This window comes from Dermacentor albipictus, chromosome 4 (assembly GCF_038994185.2).
Source record: "Dermacentor albipictus isolate Rhodes 1998 colony chromosome 4, USDA_Dalb.pri_finalv2, whole genome shotgun sequence".
Taxonomy (NCBI): domain Eukaryota; kingdom Metazoa; phylum Arthropoda; class Arachnida; order Ixodida; family Ixodidae; genus Dermacentor; species Dermacentor albipictus.
The window spans coordinates 59,697,696-59,719,493 of record NC_091824.1 but is presented as its reverse complement, the minus strand read 5'-3'; the positions used below and the strand labels follow the sequence as shown (position 1 = coordinate 59,719,493).

The 21,798-nt window shown below is 45.1% G+C and overlaps 1 protein-coding gene and 1 long non-coding RNA gene across 5 annotated transcripts in view; one reads left to right on the top strand and one right to left on the bottom strand.

Annotated features, from left to right (window-relative positions):
* LOC139059109 (uncharacterized) overlaps window positions 1–21,798 on the top strand; it is a 961,629-nt gene that overhangs the window by 70,797 nt on the left and 869,034 nt on the right. The gene's annotated exons all lie outside the window — the stretch shown is intronic.
* On the bottom strand, window positions 10,309–17,113 carry LOC139059649 (uncharacterized). Its single transcript, XR_011514274.1, has 3 exons — window positions 16,727–17,113; window positions 15,523–15,615; window positions 10,309–10,934 (listed from the first exon to the last, which is right to left on the bottom strand). It is a non-coding gene; the product is annotated as an uncharacterized lncRNA (long non-coding RNA).

Here is a 21,798-nt window from a genome sequence, read left to right as displayed (position 1 = left end):
CCTTCCAAGAGATAACTTTCAGGCGCTTCATGTCGGTTCTTGACAATGTGAAGGTGAATTCAACATCCTTCATGGCTGCAGCATCAATGTCAAGGTTCACGGCCTTAAACTCTGCTGTAATGGTAACCCAGTCCTCTAGGAATCTAGACTTGCGATCGTAGCTATGCACTTTGATGACTTTGTTTCTGTGAATCTCATCTTCTGGTGTGGAACGTGAGTTCGAGGCTTACAGATGCTTCTGTGTCAACTAGAACGTCCACATCATTTCCTTTTTCTTCATCTTTGCGTGTAGAACGTTAAGCTTGGCAAGATAAACAACTGCACGTAAATTTGCGGCGTGGAGCGTTGGGCCCTCATGCCACTCCATGTTGCCGCACCGAATAACTAAGAGCACCTGGTCTGGTTTGTCAAATAATTGGGCTTGCACAGCGATAAAGTGACGCTTTAGAAATTGAGTTTGCACGTCGGCGCTCATATGCAGGCTGATGCACTATGGTGTATTTTATGCTGAGAAGGGAAGAAAGAGAGAGGGACAAGACGGAAAAGCAGAGACGTTAGTCAAGGTATCACCCGGCCGGCTACCTTACTCTTGGGGAAGGGGAAATGGGGAAAGAAAGATAAGACGGAAGAAGGAGAAATAATTTCTTCAGCACTGCTGGCCTGCCTAGCTTGGAGGTGCCTCCTACAATCCTTGCTCATTTCCAGAATGAGGAACGGCACGAAAGACGTCTACCGGAACTATCGGTCAGCCAGCTGAAGCAACCTCCGTTTCTCTAGAAAGCAATCGAGAAAGGTGCCTCCATGGTGGTTATACGAGATCGCTTTCTCCCACTGTCTGACACTGTTACGGCTGAACGCCGGCGCAAAACCTTGGCTCCACTTATTCTCAGTGACTCAGTCTAAAATTCGGAAATCATACTGGACCTTATCTGTGTCGCTGTTGCACTGACTGCGTTCAGAAGCGTACTCGTCGAACACCAGCCACGTTTTTGAGGCTGTTGACGACCCGCCAAAGATATCCGGCCCTATAGTTTCATTTGCACGGCGTACCTTGTTTTGTATTAGGCAGGCAAGAGCGGCTATCAGCCGCGACTGTTGTTCATGTTGTTTATTATGCAAATCAAGGAGCTGAGTGAGGCGCTGATTGGTGTCAAAGGGACTAGCTCGGCCCTCTTCTGCAGTGTAGCTTTCATGAACGTTGCGAAAGTACTCAAACCACGTCTCCGCGTTGACGTTAATTCTCACTTCATTTTGCTCGAGCAGTGTTGCCTCTGAAATCATTGCTTTTGAACCGACCCAGCACAGCAGCCTGTCTTAAAACATATCTTAAGAAAGTATATAAGGTGCATGAATCTTCAGTACTTCCCAGCTTTGCTGTGCAGCCACTGAACGAAGGACTAAAGTTTGCGGTGTTTTTCCTGTACACCTCATTTCCTGCACTGTGAAATCACACGGCGCTCACGACGGGCAATGTTTTCTTTTGATTCGAGCAATGTAATATCAATAGCGAATTTCTCATGACACATTAAAACAAGCCCAGTTATTTCGAAAAGAAACCTCCGCGACATTCGAGTTCGCCGTATGCTGCCTTCGGCGAAGGATGACGCCACTGCTAATCAATACTTCCTTTGGACCGAAAGCGACGCGCTCTTTCTAAACTGTGTCCCTTTCGCGTTCTCGGCTTATCTAGAGGCTTCGGGGACACGCGAGAGGCCTGTCTGGCCGCGTCGACGACTTTTGCGAGAACACGCCGGTCGGCTTTCTTTTCAGCGGTGCCTGTTTCCGGGACAACCGACCGCGTGCGACGTCGCACGCAGCCCGCCCCGGCTACGGTGCACCGTGCTCTGAAGAGAACAGTCAATAACATCACGTGCGCTCGCATTTGTTTCCACAACGCGCGCGTCGCGCTCACTGCCTTGTTCCCGAGACAAAACGCAGGAGGTGATGTGTTGCAGCGTCACGGAGCGAACGTCGCGTCCTTGGGGTGTCTGCATCGCGTTTTAAGTGATTCAGTTAAGCTTCCCAAGCTCGATGCAATGTACAATGTGTCCTCAATCGTAGGTTTATTAGCAACACCTGGGCTATCAAAGGCACAGACAGAGCAGACGGTCATGGGTTCAGAATGCTTAACCAGCCGTGGGCAACTCAGTGAATATGGCATTCTGCTGCTCAGTACGAGATGGCGGGTTGAAATCCCGGCAGCGGCTTGCCGCTAGAGCTCAAGGCAAATTTAAAGATACTCGTTTACGATGCGTATAGATAATTAAATGTTTTCCTGGCGAAAATAAATGTGTCGTTCCTTCTAACAGAATTTTGCGTATGGTAGCGACAGTGTAAATAGTTATTTTTTGAAAAAAGGAATGCAGCGCTTGTTTTTTTTTCTCTCTCTCTCTCTTTTGTCTACGCCAACATCAGTTGTGCGCTTGGGTCGAGTACTTTGTTTTTTTCTTGCACTCTCAGTCTTCTAATGCGAGGCATACGAGAAGGCATCGTTTAATATGTACACGCGCGAACCTTCTCGAATGAAGCTAGCATAACAAGGCTTTTGGCGAAATTGCCAGTTATTGCCTCGGATATCATTGGCCTTAGGGAAGTTAGGAGTACGGTTAAGGCATATTTGGCACTGAGAAATGATCATGTCTTCTGTTACAGGTGCCTTTCAGATGAGAGAGAATAGGAGTAGGATTTCTGGTTCATCAGAACATAACGAGCAAGATTGATGAATTCTACAGCATTAATGAAAGGGTATACCAGTCGTCGTAGTAAAGCTAAATAAGATATATAGATCAACAGCAGTACAATCCTATCTTCCTATTGCAGTCATCATCATTAAGAAATAAAATAGTTTTTTGAGGGTGCCGGATCAGTAATGCGAAAGATTCAAAAGCAGCATACTGTAGTCATAGGGGACCTTATTGCGGAAGATGGGGGGGGGGGGGGGGGGGTTAAGCAGGCTGGGGAACAGAGGAAGTACAGCACCTTCTACAGAAATAGTAAAGGAGATATGTTGCGAGAATTCGCAGAAAGAAATCCGCTCCGAATAATGAATACCTTCTTCCGAAAGAGCAATAACAGGAAGTCGGCCTGGATAAGCCCTAACAGGGAAACAAGAAATGAAATCGATGGCATACTGTGTACCAAGTACCAACCCTAGCATTATGCAGCATGTAGAATGTGTAAGGTAGACGGAAGGTCAGTGCTCACAGGCTATTGATTTCAAGGAGCGCGCTCAATTTCAGCACAGGAAGAGGAAAATTAGTCAAGGGGAACACAGGCCAATGTATAAGCACTCAGAGTAGAGCCACTTAAATTCAGGCTAATGCTTTCAAACAAATGCGCGTGTTTAGAACAGGAAGATCGAAATAACACAGAGGTAGTAAATGAGGCTGTAAATACATTTATTTCGGTAGCCGCATTTGAAGTGGGATGCAAGACGACAAGGCAAGAAGTAGATAATGTCTCCCAATTAACAAAAGACCAAATAAACAAATGACAAAAAATGATTGTACCTAACTGGAGAGATCTGATGTAGAATGGGCCGAACTATCAAAACTGATAAGCAAGAAGAGAGTGAATGATATTCCAAATTACAACTGTTGGAAATCCTGAGGGAACAGTAAAAATGGGGACAGCACTAAATTGGGGAAAAGGAAACTTGGCATAATAAAGAGCAAGATGTATGTAGCGAAAGGTGATTAGGGCAATATCATCAGCAATTTCGATGATATAGCAAAGGCCGCACAGAATTCTATGCTGAACTGTAAAGTATTCAGAACAGTCACGCAACCTTGACTGGAAGTAGTGAGTAATAAGGCGCAAGAGTACCATGTGTAACTAGCTATGATGTTACAAGGGCTTTGCAAAAACATATCCCGGCGAAAACCGGCAGAAGATGGAGTAACAATCTAACAACACAGCTACCTGAATTTTCCGCAAGAAAAGTAGTGAAATTCTGATCAAGAAAACTGTCAGGCAATGAGGCACAAACTCTGTAATGTATGTCACTTTATGCTTAGAAGGTTAATTCAAGCTTTATTAGGCTGGCACAGATTAGGATTGAGAATCCTCGGCGAATATCGCAGCACCCTATGGTTTGCAGATGGTATTCTCCTTTTCAGAAACGCTGAAGATAACTTGCGACAAATCATCAAGGATCTTAGCGCACAAAGTGCAAGAGTAGGGTTGAAGACTAATATGCAGAAGACGAAGGTAATGTTTAATAGCCTGGTAGGAGAACAAGAATTCATGATTAACAGTTATCCTCTACAGTATGTGTAAGAGTAATTTAGCCTATAGGCCAATTACTCACAGAGGATTCTGATCATGAGGAGAAAACTTAAAGAAGAATAAAAATGAGTTGGAGCACTAACAGCAGGCATTAACAAAAAATAGCTGACAGCTTATCGCTATCCATGTAGAAAAAAAGTAGAATCATTGCATTCTACCGGTACTAACATGTGGGGCAGAAACTTAGAGATTAGCAAAGAAGCTTGAGAAGAATGTTAAGTACCATGCAACGAGTGATCAAACGAAAACTAATAGACATAACGTTAGGGGACAGAAATACAGCAGTGCAGATTAGAGGGCAAACGGGAGTAGCCAATATTGTGGTTGCCATTAAGAGGAACAGCCCACGTAAACCTTAAGACAGAATGCTGATGGTCTATCAGAGTTAAATAATAGGCGCCAAGGGTAAGAAAATGCAGTCAAGTGCAGCAAAAAATGATGTTGTTTGATGAAATTAGGAAATCTGCCGGCACAAAATAGAATCAGGTAGCGCAAGACCCGGTTAACTTGAGGTCGCTGGGAAAGAGCTTGATGCTGCAGTAGACATAAATAGGCTTATGATGATGATGATGACGATGGGGCTGGTGACAGAAGCATAAAAAGTTGGAGGCCTGCGGGGCGCAAGCAGCACACTCACAGTGTAAGCTGCAGGAGTGGCTCCGTAGGAACTCAATTTTTTACACCAGGCACTACAGGGTATTCACGGCGAAATCTCTTGGCGTCGTTTTCACGATAATGATCTGAACTGTTCACCCGGCGTCGATGGCGAGCGGCGGCTTGTGCTGCTCCATGCACAGTGGTCTGCCCGATCTTGTTTGGTTGCTACCACACACGTGGTAGCAACCAGACTACGATTCGCTTCAGCAGCGGTTCGTGCCATGCGAGGAGGCGCCATAACGTGTACCGAAGAGAAAACACAGGCACCCAGACAACGCGGCGTATACGACTCACATCCCTTGACACGCGACACGATACGATGGTATCGATGATGATTACGATGATGATGATGATGATAATGATGATGATGATGATGATGATGATGATGATGATGATGATGATGATGATGATGATGATGATGATGATGATGATGATGATGATGATGATGATGATAAGCATCCCCTTTGAAATTTGGCGGTGACAAATTGTCACCTAGCCTGCGTGAGTTAACCAGGTCCAGCTACACGCAGCCTGCAAATGCTACACGCAACCGCTACATGTCGGGACACCTGGTGCAATACAACGCAACTGCAATGAAAAGTCAGGCACATATTGACGATACGCGGTGAGCACGTGACAGCGCGTGACAAATGCCAATATACGTTGTTAATGATAGTGATAATGATTTATTGGCATTTCCTTTGAAACGGAACGGCAACGAACAGTCAAATAGTCTGCTTGAATTAATCAGAAGTGTCATACATGTTTTTCATTACATCAATATTTATAAATATACATAATCTTCTTTTACTTGCTCGAGACTTCTCTATCTACCTTGTGCCGCTACCTATGCAACTGCTACATGGCGGGCCACCTGGTGTAGTGATATGCAACTGCAGTGCAAAGAGCGCACGTGTAGACGCTGCGCAGCGCTTATCTCTCACATCACAAGGCACAATACGATGCTAATAATGACCATGATTTATTCGAATCCCCTTCGAAATGCGGCGGTGACATAGTCACCTAGCCAACTTGATTTGACAAGTGGCTCAATACGGTGCTGCTGGTGGCGATTATGATGATCGTTAAAACGGACGTTTGGACGAGCGCTTGCAAGTCAGCCCTCGTCCGTGTCGTGTCTCCCTCCTTGTCCCCGTCAAAACCGCGCTGTTCTGTTTCAAAGATGATGATGATTTATTGTCATTCCCTTTGGAACCCGGCGGGGACATAGTCATCTAGCCAGCTTGATTTATTCAGGTACACAATATATATATTTTCTAGCATTCTTGTATACATCTCCTTAAAATTCTTTTTCTTCCTCAAACCTTCTTCAACTGCCTTGTACTGCTACCTATGCATCTGCTATATGGCATTTTACCTGGTGTAATAATCTGCAACTGCAATACAAAATCTGCCCGCATCGACGCTACGCGGCGCGCATGTCACATCACGTGTCTCGTCGCGTGTGCTAGGACGTGTTTATAGGGCATTTTTCCGCTGCATGCTCGCAAGCGCTAGTGTGCCTCATTGGTATATATTACAGATAACTTCAAGGATGGACTTACCCCTTGATCAACATGGTATTCCTTTTTTACTGCCTTAACGGGGATTTTTAATAGATGGGCGTTATCTTTTTACTCGGACTGCATGCAGTCTGGCGTAGTCCGCTGGCACATAGACACTGTGATGTTAAAGGCCGATCTGTGCATGAATATTCCGAGGAAATTTTGTGAAAGTATGTGATGTGTATAAGAGGATTAACTGGGATGATCTGTTGTCAATGCCGAATGTTTCAACGCAAATAAAACGAGTGTGATCTGTCATCACGAACACTTATTTACGCGTGTAGCCAAGCTGGAAATAAAGAGGGGGAAGCTGGCGTGGCTCATTCGCAGAGTAGCTCACTCCCACGCAGCTGGCCCGGGTTCGATCCCGGTGGGAACTGGGTATTTTTATGCGAAGCATATTACGAGAGCTCAACCCAGCTCCTCAGGCGCGGCGGTGTCGCCTTCAATACCACGTGACACTGTGACGTCTCGACAGAGGAGAAACGGGGCTCCACAACTCGCGCCGTCGCTCGCGGCGTCGCGGTGGTATATAAGCAGCTGCGCTTGCCTCTGCTAGACACTCACGAGGTGAGATGCCTCCTGGAGACAGAGCTGCTCGTTGGAATGAGAAGTGAAGGTTGCGGCGTGCTACAGAGACTGATTTTCTAGGTGGCTTTGGCTCAACTCTTGCAATATGGGCTGGGTGGGAATCGAACCAGGGTCTCCGGAGTGTGAGACGGAGACGCTACCACTGAGCCACGAGTACGATGCTTCAAAGCGGTACAAAAGCGCCTCTAGTGAATGCGGTGTTGCCTTAGAAACGAGCTGTTTCTAAGGCCCAGGCGTGCGTCGCTTGCTGAGGCGCACATTTCGTTGCCGCGCCGAACGCTGCGTTGCCGCGCCGAACGCTGCGTTGCTCGACGCTCACCGCGTCCAATGCGGGGCGCGTAGTCGCTGCGCCGTAGCCCATTGTCTTACACCCCTTGGCGGGTCGACGGGAACGCTGTCGCGTTCCACTCTTGAAGGCGAAGCAGAGTAACGTATGAGTTGTTTCTTCGTCTAGCCGAACCAAATATAGCCAAGCAACAGCAGTTCACCAGGCTAAACAGTGGTTCAACAACTAAAATAAAGGCTAGTATGCTTCGCATCCTGGGCTTAACCTTAGCTAAGCCACAGCCATTTTTTTCTCATTCCTGGCGATAGCTGCTACGGACACCGGACCCGGGCGGCGGAGGTGGCGCACACCATCGTCAACTGTAATTTTCATGGGAATGAGCGCAAAATAGCATGCGCGGTCAAGATGCAACACCTTCTGTGAGAGTTTAATGAGCAGTCGTCCACTGCAGAGGATACAAGACAAATATGTAGTGTTTTGGCGGAGTATATAATTGCTGAGAGGACATCATACAGTTAGTTGCTTGGGCCAGTTTTAGTGTACAAATTTCGACATCAAACACTCTCTATGCTGTTTTTCTTCATCGAACTTTTGTGTTGAACGTTTAAACAATCATATGCATTAGAAGTGTCGTAAAACCACCCGTGAAAAGGCTAATTAAATGGGTCCGGATCATGCCACAGAAAGTCATCTAGTTGGGACCTTTAGTGCCGCATCAAGGAAGGCCTTGAATATCGGCTTGTTTATATTAACGGTTCAGCGATGATATGGAAAGTTGCAGTCAACACGAGCTTTCTATTGCGGATAGTTCATACAAAGGACAAAATGGCTGAGCCCAAAATTATGTTCTCACCAATGACAGAGCAGGGTCTTCATCTTCTGAAGATCATCCTGTGCGCCAGGTGGGCATATGTAGGGCATTATCGACTGAGAAAAGCTCAAGCGGAACGGTACAATCAGAACTGCACTGCACTGTGACCAATTATACCGTGAGGAGGAAAACACTGAAGCGAGCGATGAAATCATCGCAATGTTGTCGTTCTTCTGCTATACAATGCGCATCCTCCGTGCAAAAATGACCGGCTTAACCACACGAACTCGAACTGGCAAATCTTTCTACAGCAGTCCTATTAACCAGATGTTGCTCGACAGTAGTGATACCTGACAAGTATTTAGTAAATATACATGGTGATGGGTAAACAGCGGTGCTGAAGCACGTGGACGTGAAAGTCCGCCTCCTTCGCATTGCTCAGGACACAGTGTGCAGGGCAGGATCAAGACACATAGGCAAATACGTTTTAGCCCCTGTCCTGCACACTGTCCTTTCTTCTCGTCCTTCTTGCGGCATTATTTTCGCTTCTTCATTACGAAACGAACTCGCCCCAGAAATGGTTTAACTAATACAGCAATGGAGGCTTGACTAATGAACTCCGGAATTTACTTGATGACTCTCCTGTAGCATAACTAGCGATGTTTGTTTCGTTTTATTTTTTTAAGAGGGGCATCACAAACTTGCCAAGGCACTGAGGAGCATTGTAAACATGGAAAGGTTATACGCATTTGAATAATTTTGGGACCGTCTCTGAAGAAATATACGATTGTATCAGAGAGGGCAAAACGACACACGTCAACTCGTATGTGCGAGTACACGCAGAATGCTGCTTACACCTAAAAAAGTTCCAGAGGCGATTGTATACGCGCAGCATTCTACGCCGAAAATTTATACAATGCACTCGGACGAAATCACGTACGGCTTGCAAACCCTCATACCCCGTATGGACACGATTGCTTGGACAAAGGCAGCCGTTCAATCTATGGCTATAAGATTCGGCAAGCAGATGTCATAGCCACCGGCAACGAAGGTTATAGGATGAGCATCTTGGCATACGTTATACGTAATCGATCGCGGTGCCGACAGGTGATCGATCGCCGATGCAAACACTCGTGTACGTGCACGGCATGTCGATTCTCGACAACTGTAACTTAACTGAAAGCAGGACGTATGTCTAATGACGAACAGAATTTGCGAAGAAGCTTCATAGCTATGCATGATGCATGTAGCATAAGCCTCAAGGAGTTTCTTATCTATTTGCGTTAGTTTGGGATGCAGTTGTCTGAGATCAGAATAGCAATAACTGCGCTTCAGTATAGACTGCATGTAAACGTTGTGTAACGATGAGAGATTACATGATTTCTGGCTGTCATTTCGTAGTTTTTCTTTTCTTCTTCAGTTTTCTTCTTCTTTACTGTTAACTAGGTTAGCGCCTCGTGATATAATATAACTACCTTGAAAGAATGCTCCGTCCTGCCTCAATTTTTAATCGCCATGGTAACTTCGCTTTCAAGCAATGGTAGCGAAAGATTCCTTTAAGAGAGAATTTAGAAGAAAAGCACTTGTGTTATTTTCGTCCCAGGTATTTTCAGTTATTTTTTTTTCCATCATTTAGCCGCGATTTCACCGCCACCACCGCCTCACTCTCTCCTCTTGACTGGCTTCACACAAGACGCGAAGAAACAAAACTGGTGAAACAACGTTCTCCGTGAGGCCTCGACGTCGTGATCTGCACAGCTCCCGGGCATATATATGGACGTATGCCCTCTGCGCAGTGTATCGCAAGAAGCTCCGTGGGCCCGATTCTCCCAAGTGTTTCCTAGGGACAGCTAAGCCACGGGCTGTTGAAATTTCGTAAACATTCGGTTTGAAGTTATTCAAGCATATAAGGACATTTGCGAAACAGCTTAAATTTGTTACCGAGTTTGCATCTACCCAGAAATTAGTGTTTGCTTTCCTCAGTGGGGGGCACAAACATTTCAGCGTATTCTCAAATTCCAGGCTCTCCGGGTACATAGGTACAAAATTCACTTTCAGTGCGATACACTGTAAAATAATTTACACCCCTAAGGGTTTTTTTCGGTGTCTATAACTAACCCCCTAGCACCCTTGAAAAAGCTGGGTTTTATAGGGAATTACACCCTTATGATGGTTATTCTATATTCCAATAACACCCTATCCCTTGAGGGTGTTTTGAACAACATATTACCCTTCGACCCATGGGGTGTAAGGGTGTGATCAGGAATATATTACCCCTTCACCTATCGGGTGTAATGAGCAATATAATAGCCCTTGAAGTACGGCATGTGGAAGCGGGTACATATGCACTTCATTGTTTGTTTCTAAGTCTACAGTTAGGCTAGCACACAGAAATGTTATGTATGGTGTGCATACAATAGGTAATGTGTTTACAAACGCACTGCATAGCAACTTTGAGAGAAAACACATTATCACTTGTGAGTGTTCTGCGTGAAATGGTCCCATTTATCACAGATACAGAGTGACTGCATGGAGGGTCATTTATTCTAGCCTCCTGTACAATATTTTGAGCTTGCACTATGCCTTGTGGTGACAAGTCTTGCGGCCGTTCTACATTGAAGAACAGTCTCATTCAAACCAAAGTTCCAGGGCACAGGCGAGGATGATGATGCCTTTTTGTAGCTCCATTCCAATGTCCTACTGTAATGTCCACTGTAGCCATCTGCTTCTTTTTTACCTGCAAAATGATTTGTTGCAATTTAATGTCAGGAAAAGTACACGAAACATGACTAGCAGCGCTTCCCTGCATCATTCACTTTAATATTTCAAGATCACATGAAGAGCAGGTTAAAGAAAACAAGCACAGATAGCACTTACTTCCAGGAAATCGTTATTTCGAAAGAATAAGGCATTTAATCTGCCACATCATGAATGTAGGAGAGACAGGCTACACAACTATATGAGGGCAATTCAGAAATTATTGCTTCCAAGCCTACTACTTTGCCAATATTACAGCAAACATTTTGAACTTTTTATCATTGATGCACTTATGCTTAAGCTATCGAATGTCACTTGCCTCACCTTCCTATCTCTTCTCTTTCCAGAGTAATCGAGCAATTCATGGCATCCAGTGGCGACGTCCAGTTGAAACAACAGGCTGTAATTGAATTTCTGACTGTGGAAGGTTGTGTGCATATCAACATTCATGGCCATTTGACTGCAGTTTACAGGAATGCCTGTGTTGACGTCAGCTCTGTGCAGAGGTGGGCAAGGACTGTGAAAGACCAAAATCCTACCACATCAAATCTCCCGGATCAGCACCGAAATGGATGGCCCACAATGGCTTCTGATGAGGGTCATGAACATCAGCAGATGAGTTGACTCGGTGCAATTGCAGGATCAAGCAACACCAGATTGCAACACTCGCCATTTCCATTGCCTCAGTGAACCACATCATTAAAGACCTGCGTTACAAGAACACTTGCGCTTGTTGGGTGTCACAGTAACTGACGACTGACATGAAAAAGTCGAAGCATAGCCAACAAGTTCAATTCTTGTAACCCAGGAGGTTTTTAATTATGTGGTTCACTGAACCAATGGAAATAGCGAGTGTTGCTGCAATCTGGTGTTGCTTGATCCTACGATTGACCCGATTCAACTCGTCTGCCTGATGTTGATGATCCTCATAAGAAGCCATTGGGGGCTGTCCAGTTCGGTGCTGATCCTGGACATTTGATGCGGCTGGATTTTGATGTTTCTCAGTACTTGCCCACCTACGCACAGTGCTGACTTCAACACAGGCATCCCTGTAAACTGCTTTCAGATGGCAATGAATGTTGAAGGGCGCAGAACCATCCGCAGTGAGAAATTCAATTACAGCCCACTGTTTCAACCGGACATCACCACTGGATGCCATGCATTGCTCGATTACTTTGGAACGTGAAGAGATAGGAAGATGGGGCAAGTGACATTCTATGGCTTAAACATCAGTGCATTAATGATAAAGAGCCAAAATGTTTTCAGTACTACTGGTAAAGTAGTGGGTTGTGCATCAGTGCACAACCCACTTTTGTGCCTCAGTGCATAAAAGTACATTTTGTTGAAAAAGTAAATGGAACAACAGTGCATTTTTCCGGCAAGTTTGATGGTGCATATCTCCAAACTGACGCCATTCTGGAAATCAATTCCAAGTAGATACACCTTGTAATCTCACTGGCTATGATTCGTAAATTACAATATGTGGCATTGCCATTTGTTGGGCGTGTTGGTAAATTGAAAGCATATTTAGCGCCAGCAAACAAGGACGTAAGGAAGACGACAACACAATGCGCTAACTTCAACAACTTGATTTATGTGCCCCAGATATGTGGTGGCGCTGGCAAACACTCCCAGCGTTCTACTAGGAAGCATAAATACCCAAGAAAGTGATGGGGAAACGGCGCCCGCAGTAGCTCAATTGGTAAAGCATCTAACGCGTAATGCAAAGACGTGGGTTCGTTCCCCACCTGCAGCAAGCTGTTTTTTCATCCACTTTCATGTCCATTAATTTATCATTTCTTTATTTCATTTGTTAATCACAAGTAATTTACCCTAACTTGTCCTTGGTGTATATAACTTGTCCCTAACGTATCCTTGGTGACGATATGATTAATAAACATCGGGTTTCTTGGTTAAGCCCCTTTTTTTCGGTTATATTAGCTATAATGTAATTCATTCGAAAGATAATAAATTTTTTAAATTAGTTTAATATGTTTCGATTTCTTGTGCTAGATATATCTGCGTGTTTAAATATTCCTGCTCAAGGACTAGAATTATGCTATATGCAACAGGACTATATTTAAAAATTCCACAAGACTGAAAATCATCACCCTGCATAAAAACAGTGTGAATTTAAAAACAAGTTTCAGTGAACCTTATTGAATCAGCAAATGGCCAGTGTAACTAGTCTGATCATCCTGGAAATCTTTTGTAGCTTATAAGCATAGTGAATTTCAATTCCAGATTTAGGAGTGCAAATTTTTCTAGAAGTCAGCTTCTTCTTTTTAACAGCTAGCATCCCTGCCAGTTTGCTTAAACATAATGTTGCATGACTTCAACAGTACTGCACAATCACTTTTTTCTGCTCACAGTGTCTAGTGATGTGTCTTTAGCAGCTGAGATAATTAATGTTCATGCAGATAAACATCAGAAAACATTGCAATAACTGCCAAGAAAATGCAATCATGCGTTTTGTTTACAAAAGAGAATGTGCTCTACCTTCTGCCAGGTTTGTTTTCCGTGTCAGGCTAGAATGGAACTTGCACAAGAGGCACCTTTTGCATCCATGAAGATATTTTATGAGGTTATGGTGGTGTCGAAACATGACATCAACCATAACACTTTAAACTATTTTGTGAAACAGGTATTTGTACAAAGATAGAAAAGGCACCAATTTTGAATTTATCACATTTGGTTTAGAGTACTATAGTATAAATGGCTCAACTAGTACAGGTACGCAAACGGGCTAGTTGGTATTGGTCGATGACGTTAGACAATGTGAACTCGACAAAGGATGGAGAAAGAGGCGATAGCATTTGTTCCATTTCTCGCCACTTTTGACGTCCCTTGTACAAGTCTGCGCTGTCTGTCGAACATCATGGATCAACTAGTACAGCCTGAAAAAAAATATGTCATGAAAGAAAACTTGACTTTCAACCTCGACAATTCTGCCTGTTAGGTATTATGGTTTCTTTAGAACTTATTTCTTTATACAAAGTCAGACCCATCAAGTAAAGCTTACTGAGAAAGAAATGAAGAACAACGTCAACACCTCTCAAGGCACATGCATCAAAGGAGTCAGAGCATCATACACATTACCTTTAGGTGCAAGAGTATTCTCTTTCTTAGGCAAACTGCATTTCTAGTTTCTTAAAGCCTATATATTTATTTGCCACAGCTATGGGAAAATCACAAGGTGGAAAAGATGTGTTGGTGCAATTTCAACTATTATGTACAACAGCAAAAGGTAAAGCACAGGAAGTCTCACTGCTCCTCTGTCTAAATGACATTCAGTTTCATTTGTCATGTCCACTCCTATCCTTATGGCAGCAGAAACAGGAAGACAGCAGCGTGGTTCAGAAAGTAGATGAAGGAGCTGATATCCTAGCTGACATAAAGATTAAAAAAAGGGAGCTGGTCAGGCCATGTAGTGCAGACGTGAGACATCATTAATTAACTAGCGCGAAAAAGACAACGGACGACAGCTAGAAGCACACAGGACAGAACTCCAGGCTTCAACTGAAATTTTGGCTACACAGAAACATAGGATTCAGGGGATGCGACCTCAACGCATGGAAGCAACATTTATCTTTCCTTTTCCCTGCCTGACACAGGAGGTATCGGAGCAAATCGATGGGCAGGTTCATTTCGAGATACGAACACTCTTTTTTGGCGAGAGCCAGGGAAAGGGTGCTTACACACCTATCACCCGCTTTTCGATGCAAAGTGCTTCGAACATTTTCATGTCGACCTGCATCTAGAGCCGCCTGGGCAGATGAGTGCTTTGAAACTGCTCAGTGCATGAGCACTTACAGCAATGATTGCCCAGATGGCCACCAGCCATGACAGCTGCCCTATCTTTGTTCCCCCAAGCGGTCGTTTAAAAACCGACCTGTTTGGCTTGAGGAAACATAGGGCAGCTTTGAGTGCCTTGGTGGCTGGTGGCCACATGGCCAATCATCGCCATACGTGCTCATGCACCGAGCAGTTTCAAAGCAATCGTGTGCTCAGGCAGCTACAGAAGCAGGTACGTAGGGAAATATACGAACCACTGTGCATCAAAAAAGTGGGGAATAGGTGTGTAAGCACCCGTCTCTGGCTCTTACCAAGAATGTTCTTAAGTGAAATTAACCTGTTCATAAATTTGTTCCGATAGCTCCTGTGTTGTTTCTGTCCGTCGACATTCTGTGCATTCCATGTTTCTGCGTAGCAAAAATTTCAGTTGAAGTCTAGAGTTTTTCCTTATGTGCTTCTTGATGTTGTCTTTTTCACGCTAGTTATTGATGTCTCAAGTCTGCAATGAGCACCAACTAGCCCAAATGCCTTCTTCAACCATGTAATGCATAGGGCAGATAACCGGTGGCACATTCGAGTTATAGAATAGATGCCAAGGGAAGAGAAGGGTAGTCAAGGACGGTAGAGAAGTAGACTATGATGAAGTCAAATAATTTTGCAGGCTTCACTTCGAATCGGCTAGCGCAAGACAGGGGTAATTGGAGCTCACTGGCGGAGGTCTTCATCCACCGGTGAAAAAAATATGTAGGCCAATTGCGATGAAAAAAGTATACCTGTCGGCTCAGACGTCTTCACTGTCTTTTCAGCAACGTGTAGGCCCAAGACAGCCAGTCGGTTCCCATGCAATTGCTTCATGCTGACTGCAACTGCATGGGCACAAGAAAACAACCCACCATTAATACCATTCGAGATTGACGACTCAATAAAAGAACCTCTCAAAACTGCAAATACAATTAAGCATTTACCAGCTTAATAAATACATATATAAAGGCCAAGAATAGTTAAAATAACCACACACTTTATAACTAGACATTAAAATAAGGTAGTGAAGCGTACAATAACCGTAGGACGCTAAGTGCAATTCATTTCAGAAATACTGTTGACAACTGACAGGACGCCGTAGGCAGGGTTCAGTCACACAACAAGAAAACAAATAGTAGTAATAATAAGCACGCCTGCGTGAAACCAAGAAACGAGTACAAGGTCGAGAAAAAAATTGATTACGCTCGGTGTGCTTATTTATACAAAAAGATAAATTTATAAACAAATAGCGCAACCACGCATTCATCCGCAACAGCACGACAGCTTCTATAACAAACGAGCACAACTTAAAGCGATTGATAAGTACATAGCCGGGAGGGTCGTGGTTCTTTTGTTTTGCATTAGTTCTAGTCATGAAACCACAAGCATTGCAAGCTGCCTGCGCCATTACCTACCACAGGACCTCCGACAAAAAAAATAAATAATAATTGAGTGAAAGTACACAAGCGACATTTAATACGGTTGTCACACTGCACACTTTTGGCCGCGATCGATCCTGACTGGAATGGAATTTCTGGACGCGTTTGGCCTCGTTGCACAATCGGTGGACGGGAGCCAATCGCGGTCGAAAATTTCGATCCAGAACGCGCTTAATCGTGCTCGAAAGTGGCCGTGTGACACCGGTATAAGTCTGCGCCCATCTTTGGTAACAGAAAGAACCAATTAGTCAAACCAAAGTATTATTTCCCTGCCTGCGCCGAATACTGACGCGTAGCAGTACTTAATTCTCTACAACTCTAGTTGAGGACACGTGAACAATGAAACATTCATTTTTTTTTCTTTTTCACATTCGGTGCCCATAGGCTACGCCTGGAGTACATATACTACACTCGCATCCAACACACCTTGCGCTGTCCTTTAAATAAATTACGCGAAAATTACTACCACAATGACGCACCATAAAAAACGCGACGCTGAACGTGGCTACGTACGTACCTTTTATATGAGCAGTTCATGCGCCTTGCAAAAGGCCCTCGGTTTGAAGGCGGAGCGCTGTCACGATCTGTACTCTGGGCACGCAGTTTCGTTTACGTAGTGGATGGACCATGTTGACGATGCATTCCGCCGAAAAACAAAACGTCCACTTCATCACTGTTCAGGCCGAATGGAAGATGTTTTCTCCTTCGCCACGAATGACGGCCGTCGTAGGCCGCTGGTGCCCTTCTTTCTCACGCATAATCGCGTCGCCTTCACTCCGGACGCTCACTTCGCGTCGATGAGCACAAAAGTACACGAAAACAACGAGGTGGTACAACCTAAACGCAGCAAAAAACAATCTAATTACTCACAACTTCAAGAATGTCACGGAGAACACACACATGTGCTCCCGCCGGCCCGCCGCGAGACGCAGGAAATGACGTACCGGCGATAGCGGCGACACCCGTCGGGGGAAGTTATTTCAATTTCGGTTTCGTTTTCAAGGCATAAAAACAAATATTCTTTTCAACTATGTGTGTGTATTACTTTCAAAGCTATTTATTTTACACTACCTCTAAGCCATTTTCTGTGTTTACGGATAGTTTCACTGGAAATTTATTTCCAGAAACATGGGCTGATATCAAATCAAATGGGGCAAAGGTGGGCTGGTAACTGCGTGTAAGTGAATTTATTTGTCGATGCTTTCTTTTTTGTTTGTTTGCTTGGACGTTCATTTGTAAAGAGACGTGGCCCTTCCTGATTGTATAAGATACAGAGGTACTTGCGAGCCTGTCTTTTCTTTTATGCACAGAGAAACAGAGAGAGAAAAAAAGTTTTAATTGGCATTTTCAAGAAGTTCACAATGCTCATAATTCTGAACTGGAGTGCTCACTCAAATTTTAAATAGCTTGGATTAACGGCAGATATAAAAGTACTTGCATAATAGCTTTCTAAACGTATAGGCGACACCACGAAATTTCACATGTGCAGAATTACACGAAAACCTTAAGTTTCCAAGTACGAAAAGTCTTTCTTTGCCTGCTGTCGTGAAAGTGCAACCGAAGCGAATCCAGATCTCGGGGTTTTTTTTTTCTTTGTTTTTATGAGCGGGTGAGCAAGTGGGGCCTATGACCGCTCAAAAGAAAGAACAAATATAACAACGATTCCCCTCTGGTGGACAGCACCGTGAGTGGTCGTTGTCATAATCTGATGTCGGTCTTTGTCTTACTATAATAGCAGTTTGACGGGTAATGAGGAAGATATATTCAAAATCGAGGTATTTTGTGCATGCGGTAGACAAGTCATTTTCGACCCAACTACGCTCGCCCTCAAACTACCACGAGCAGAGCAATTTAGTATTGTTCCCATTCAATAGCTGTGCCTATACCATCGCCGAACCCCTTTGCTCGGCGAGGGTGCAGCTGTGGTAAAGGCTATTGAATGACAACAACAATTTCCTGGCAAAGTGTGGGAACTGTGATGACATTTCGTCTGGGTGTTGGCTTTAAGCATTCTCTTGTCTCCCCTTAGTACCATACTGTCTCTCCTCTGCGCTGTTGCATGTGAGTACAAAAAAGTAAGTGCTGCACCTTCTGCACTACTTTTGCGATGGGTGGGGGTGGGCAGAAGGGGGCTAACGCGTAATTAGTCTTCCAGAGGGCATTGTGTCAACGGCCAGGGTGTTTCAGTGGGCATTGTGACGGCCAAAGAGGTCCAAAGAGTATTGTAGCGATGCCCACGAAGTTCTCGCTAAAAGGACTCGCACACGCCTTCCCCGCGTCCCTCTCGTGTTCATTATGCACGCTCTCAAACCACCCACCGACGCGGCTGGCAAGCCAGTGACAGCAGCAGCAGCAGAATTGGAAAAAGTGAGGGAGGAGGCATAGAAAGCTTCGCTTTAAAATCTGGCAGAGCGCCCTTGTGCACGCTGTAACCTGCAATCCAGAGCTCTGGTGTTTTGACAAAATTCAATTTCATTCTGCAAAGTATTTCTTTCCCGTATTCAGCATGTGCACCTGTCCTACCCGTCTCGCGAGGGGAGACGGGCGAGTCTCGCGCAGGTCTACATATGCCAAGACATCGCGAACGTACTTGGCAGGTGGGCAGTAGCGCGCACACTTGAAAAATGCCTCACCACTGTTCCGTGAACAAAGATTGGTCTGCAAATGCCCCGCCAATTTCTGGAATCTCGTTATATCTACAATGATTGGCTTGATATCCTATTAATGCATGCAATAATACTGTCTCCAATTTGAGAGGGGAAATATTTCAGTAAATACCGTTGTTAGTCGGTGTTGTAAATACTTTATGCATCGCAAGTTGTACGTTGGTTCTCTATACTTTCTTAGATTATTCTCCCTTTCTTTTTGAGCACTCCGTTCAGGCAGCTGTTTGTAAGCCAGTAGAACGTTCCTTTACTATAAAACTACAAACTTAATAGTTTCTTTTTGTACAGCCAGCTTCGTAAATTGACGCAGACGCGAAGCCATGAGCGTTTTGCACGGCTCTTTCTGCAGATGCTGCTTGAGCAAAGCATTGTGGTGGGTGAGAAGGCTCAAGTTTGCCAACGAACCTACCTTGTTTATAAACTTGAGAGAAGCAGAACGAATTGGGGTTATTGATTCGGCGAAAGAAGGTCAGGTGGGGTCAAAGCTTCTCGAATCGGCGTATCTTTTGTCCGCGTATGGTTCGTCGCACCCTTTTCTGCCTGTTTTGTCATGCTTGAAAGAAACCTAGACGACCGCACTGCTTTAGAGCAATTGTGGCGCGTCCAGCTGCATGCTGTCATGTGGCCTATTCATTTTGCTAGACTCCTGGCGTCCCAAAAGCAAGAGCTGCACTAGTTCTGCCTTGCTGAAAATATTTTGCACATTTTTCTTTTGGTTAAGTATTCAATACTAGAAAAAGTAGGTGCGCGCTTTTGGATTCCGCGGAATTTGTGCGTGACGACATTTAGGAACTGTGTGCCACCTAGAAAACTGTGACATAATAGATAGTAGTGCTTCAGCAACAGGTTTTTCCCAGGACATATTCAAAATGGCTTATCAAAACAGACAGTGAAACGGAGGGGGACTCTCTTCAGGAGTTTTGTCGGCTTTGAAAGCCCGACTTGACTCGGGGAGGAAGGGCTTGGGGTAAGGCAGGGCCGATTTCTGGATCCGCCACTGGTTTTTAGTGCCGTGGGACACGCCGTCTCTTCGTGCAATTGTATGTTTGTGAATGTGATAAAAACAAACAAAAACACCCTTGCACCCACCCCCAATATTCTTAGTCAGTGCACCCTTTCGGTGGGTAAAAGGGTGTTATGGCATCTAGAACTGCCCTATGCTTCGCAAAAAGTCATGATGATGGGATGTTTCTTGAATGAAAACACCCTTCAAGGGTGTTATGATTCGCAATTCTCACCATCAAGGGTGTAAATTATTTTACTGTGTAGCAAAAATATGGACACTCCTGGCGCAATCCACCTATTTCATGGCGCGACGGCGCATGCGCCCTGCCCTAGTGGATTAGTCGCGAAGCGTTTTGGAAGGGCCCCGCGCGGCTGCACGGCCCCATCTCGGGGGAAAGTCACCAAAAAAAAAAGAAGTTAGGACGCACCCTGAAGACTCGTGCCATGTGCCGCGTTGAAACTCCATTGGTCGCCCGGCGTCGGTGCGGTACAGAAAACGTGCGTAACAAGACTGCAACTCCACTTTAAAACTGAAAACGGCCAGGGCTCAGTGGTCCAGACTGAACCGCCAGCCACGTAGTTGCCGCCTTTCATTGATGGCTAACAAACTTAACGAAAACTGCCTGCGTTACATTTGGGCGACGTTTAAACACATCACGTTGCTAACCAACTCTTCTTGCAGCGTCGGCCCTCACTTGCTGGTGGTGGCAGCGCGTGTCTGACTTGACGTATAGTCGTTTGAGCCGCTGTAAAGGGCCGTTTATAGTTCGACGTAACGCACGCGCGCGCGCGCGCGCGCGCACGCTACGTCACGTCGGCGAAAACGACACCTCTATAGTCGGGCGCACCGGCGCAGCTAACGTAACCGGCGGCTTCCAACGCGCCCCGACGGGCCCGGCGCCGATTTGGCTCCGGAGCCATTCGCGCGTCGAAGTCGGCGGAACTCTCGCACCACAATGCATTGCGCGCGAAGAAAAAGGCGCCAACACAACTCCGCAGACGGCTTTTGCGGACGGCGCGCGACTTGGCGAACCTTCTGCGCATGCTCCGAAGATAGCAGCCTACGGCGCGCGCGTTGAAGTATAGAGGGGATGGCATCTCGGCTGGCGCAGCGCAACCGACGTAGCGTGACTGACCGCGAACGACGCTCGCCCACGCGCCGAGAACGTCGGACTATAAACGGGCCTTAACAGGCGGTCGATACGAGACCGACAAGGCGCCCATGCCAACGGCTGACCGACTATTCAGCACAGTGCCTCGCTAAGACCACTTTATCATACCACGTCGACAACGACGCAACCGACGAGCGCGAGTTGTGCTGTCAAAGGCTTCCTTGTCGACGGCATCGACAAAATCGGCATGCCGACCATCGTTCCACAGCACTCCGCGCGATCGGCCGTCGACCTGACAATGCGATAGTCGTAGCGCCTTCGCTTGTACGTATAATTGGTAGTGCTCAAAATGAATGAAATATGCCCATGAAATTGAAAGACACAAGCTTCAACCCTCTCAGGCCGTGCACATGAAGTTTGAGTCAATGTTGCGGGTTTCTGTACAACTATTACGTTAATGTTAGTCCTGTTCAGCAGAGGTTAGACTTGGCGCCGTCGAGTTCCGGCACCTGCTACCGGCGGACCTTAACTGAAATATAAGCAGTTAGAACTACTATTTCCTTCGCACGGCGTGTGTGTATATATATATATATATATAAATATATATATATATATATATATATATATATATATATATATATATATATATATATATATATATATATATATATATATATATATATATATATATATGTATATATATTGTATGCTGACACGGAGTTGTATCTTGATTTATGTAAATTTTCTACAAATCGAAATAAAGAGATAAATCGTGTTCTTAGCGTTCCAATAACAAGGTCCTTTAA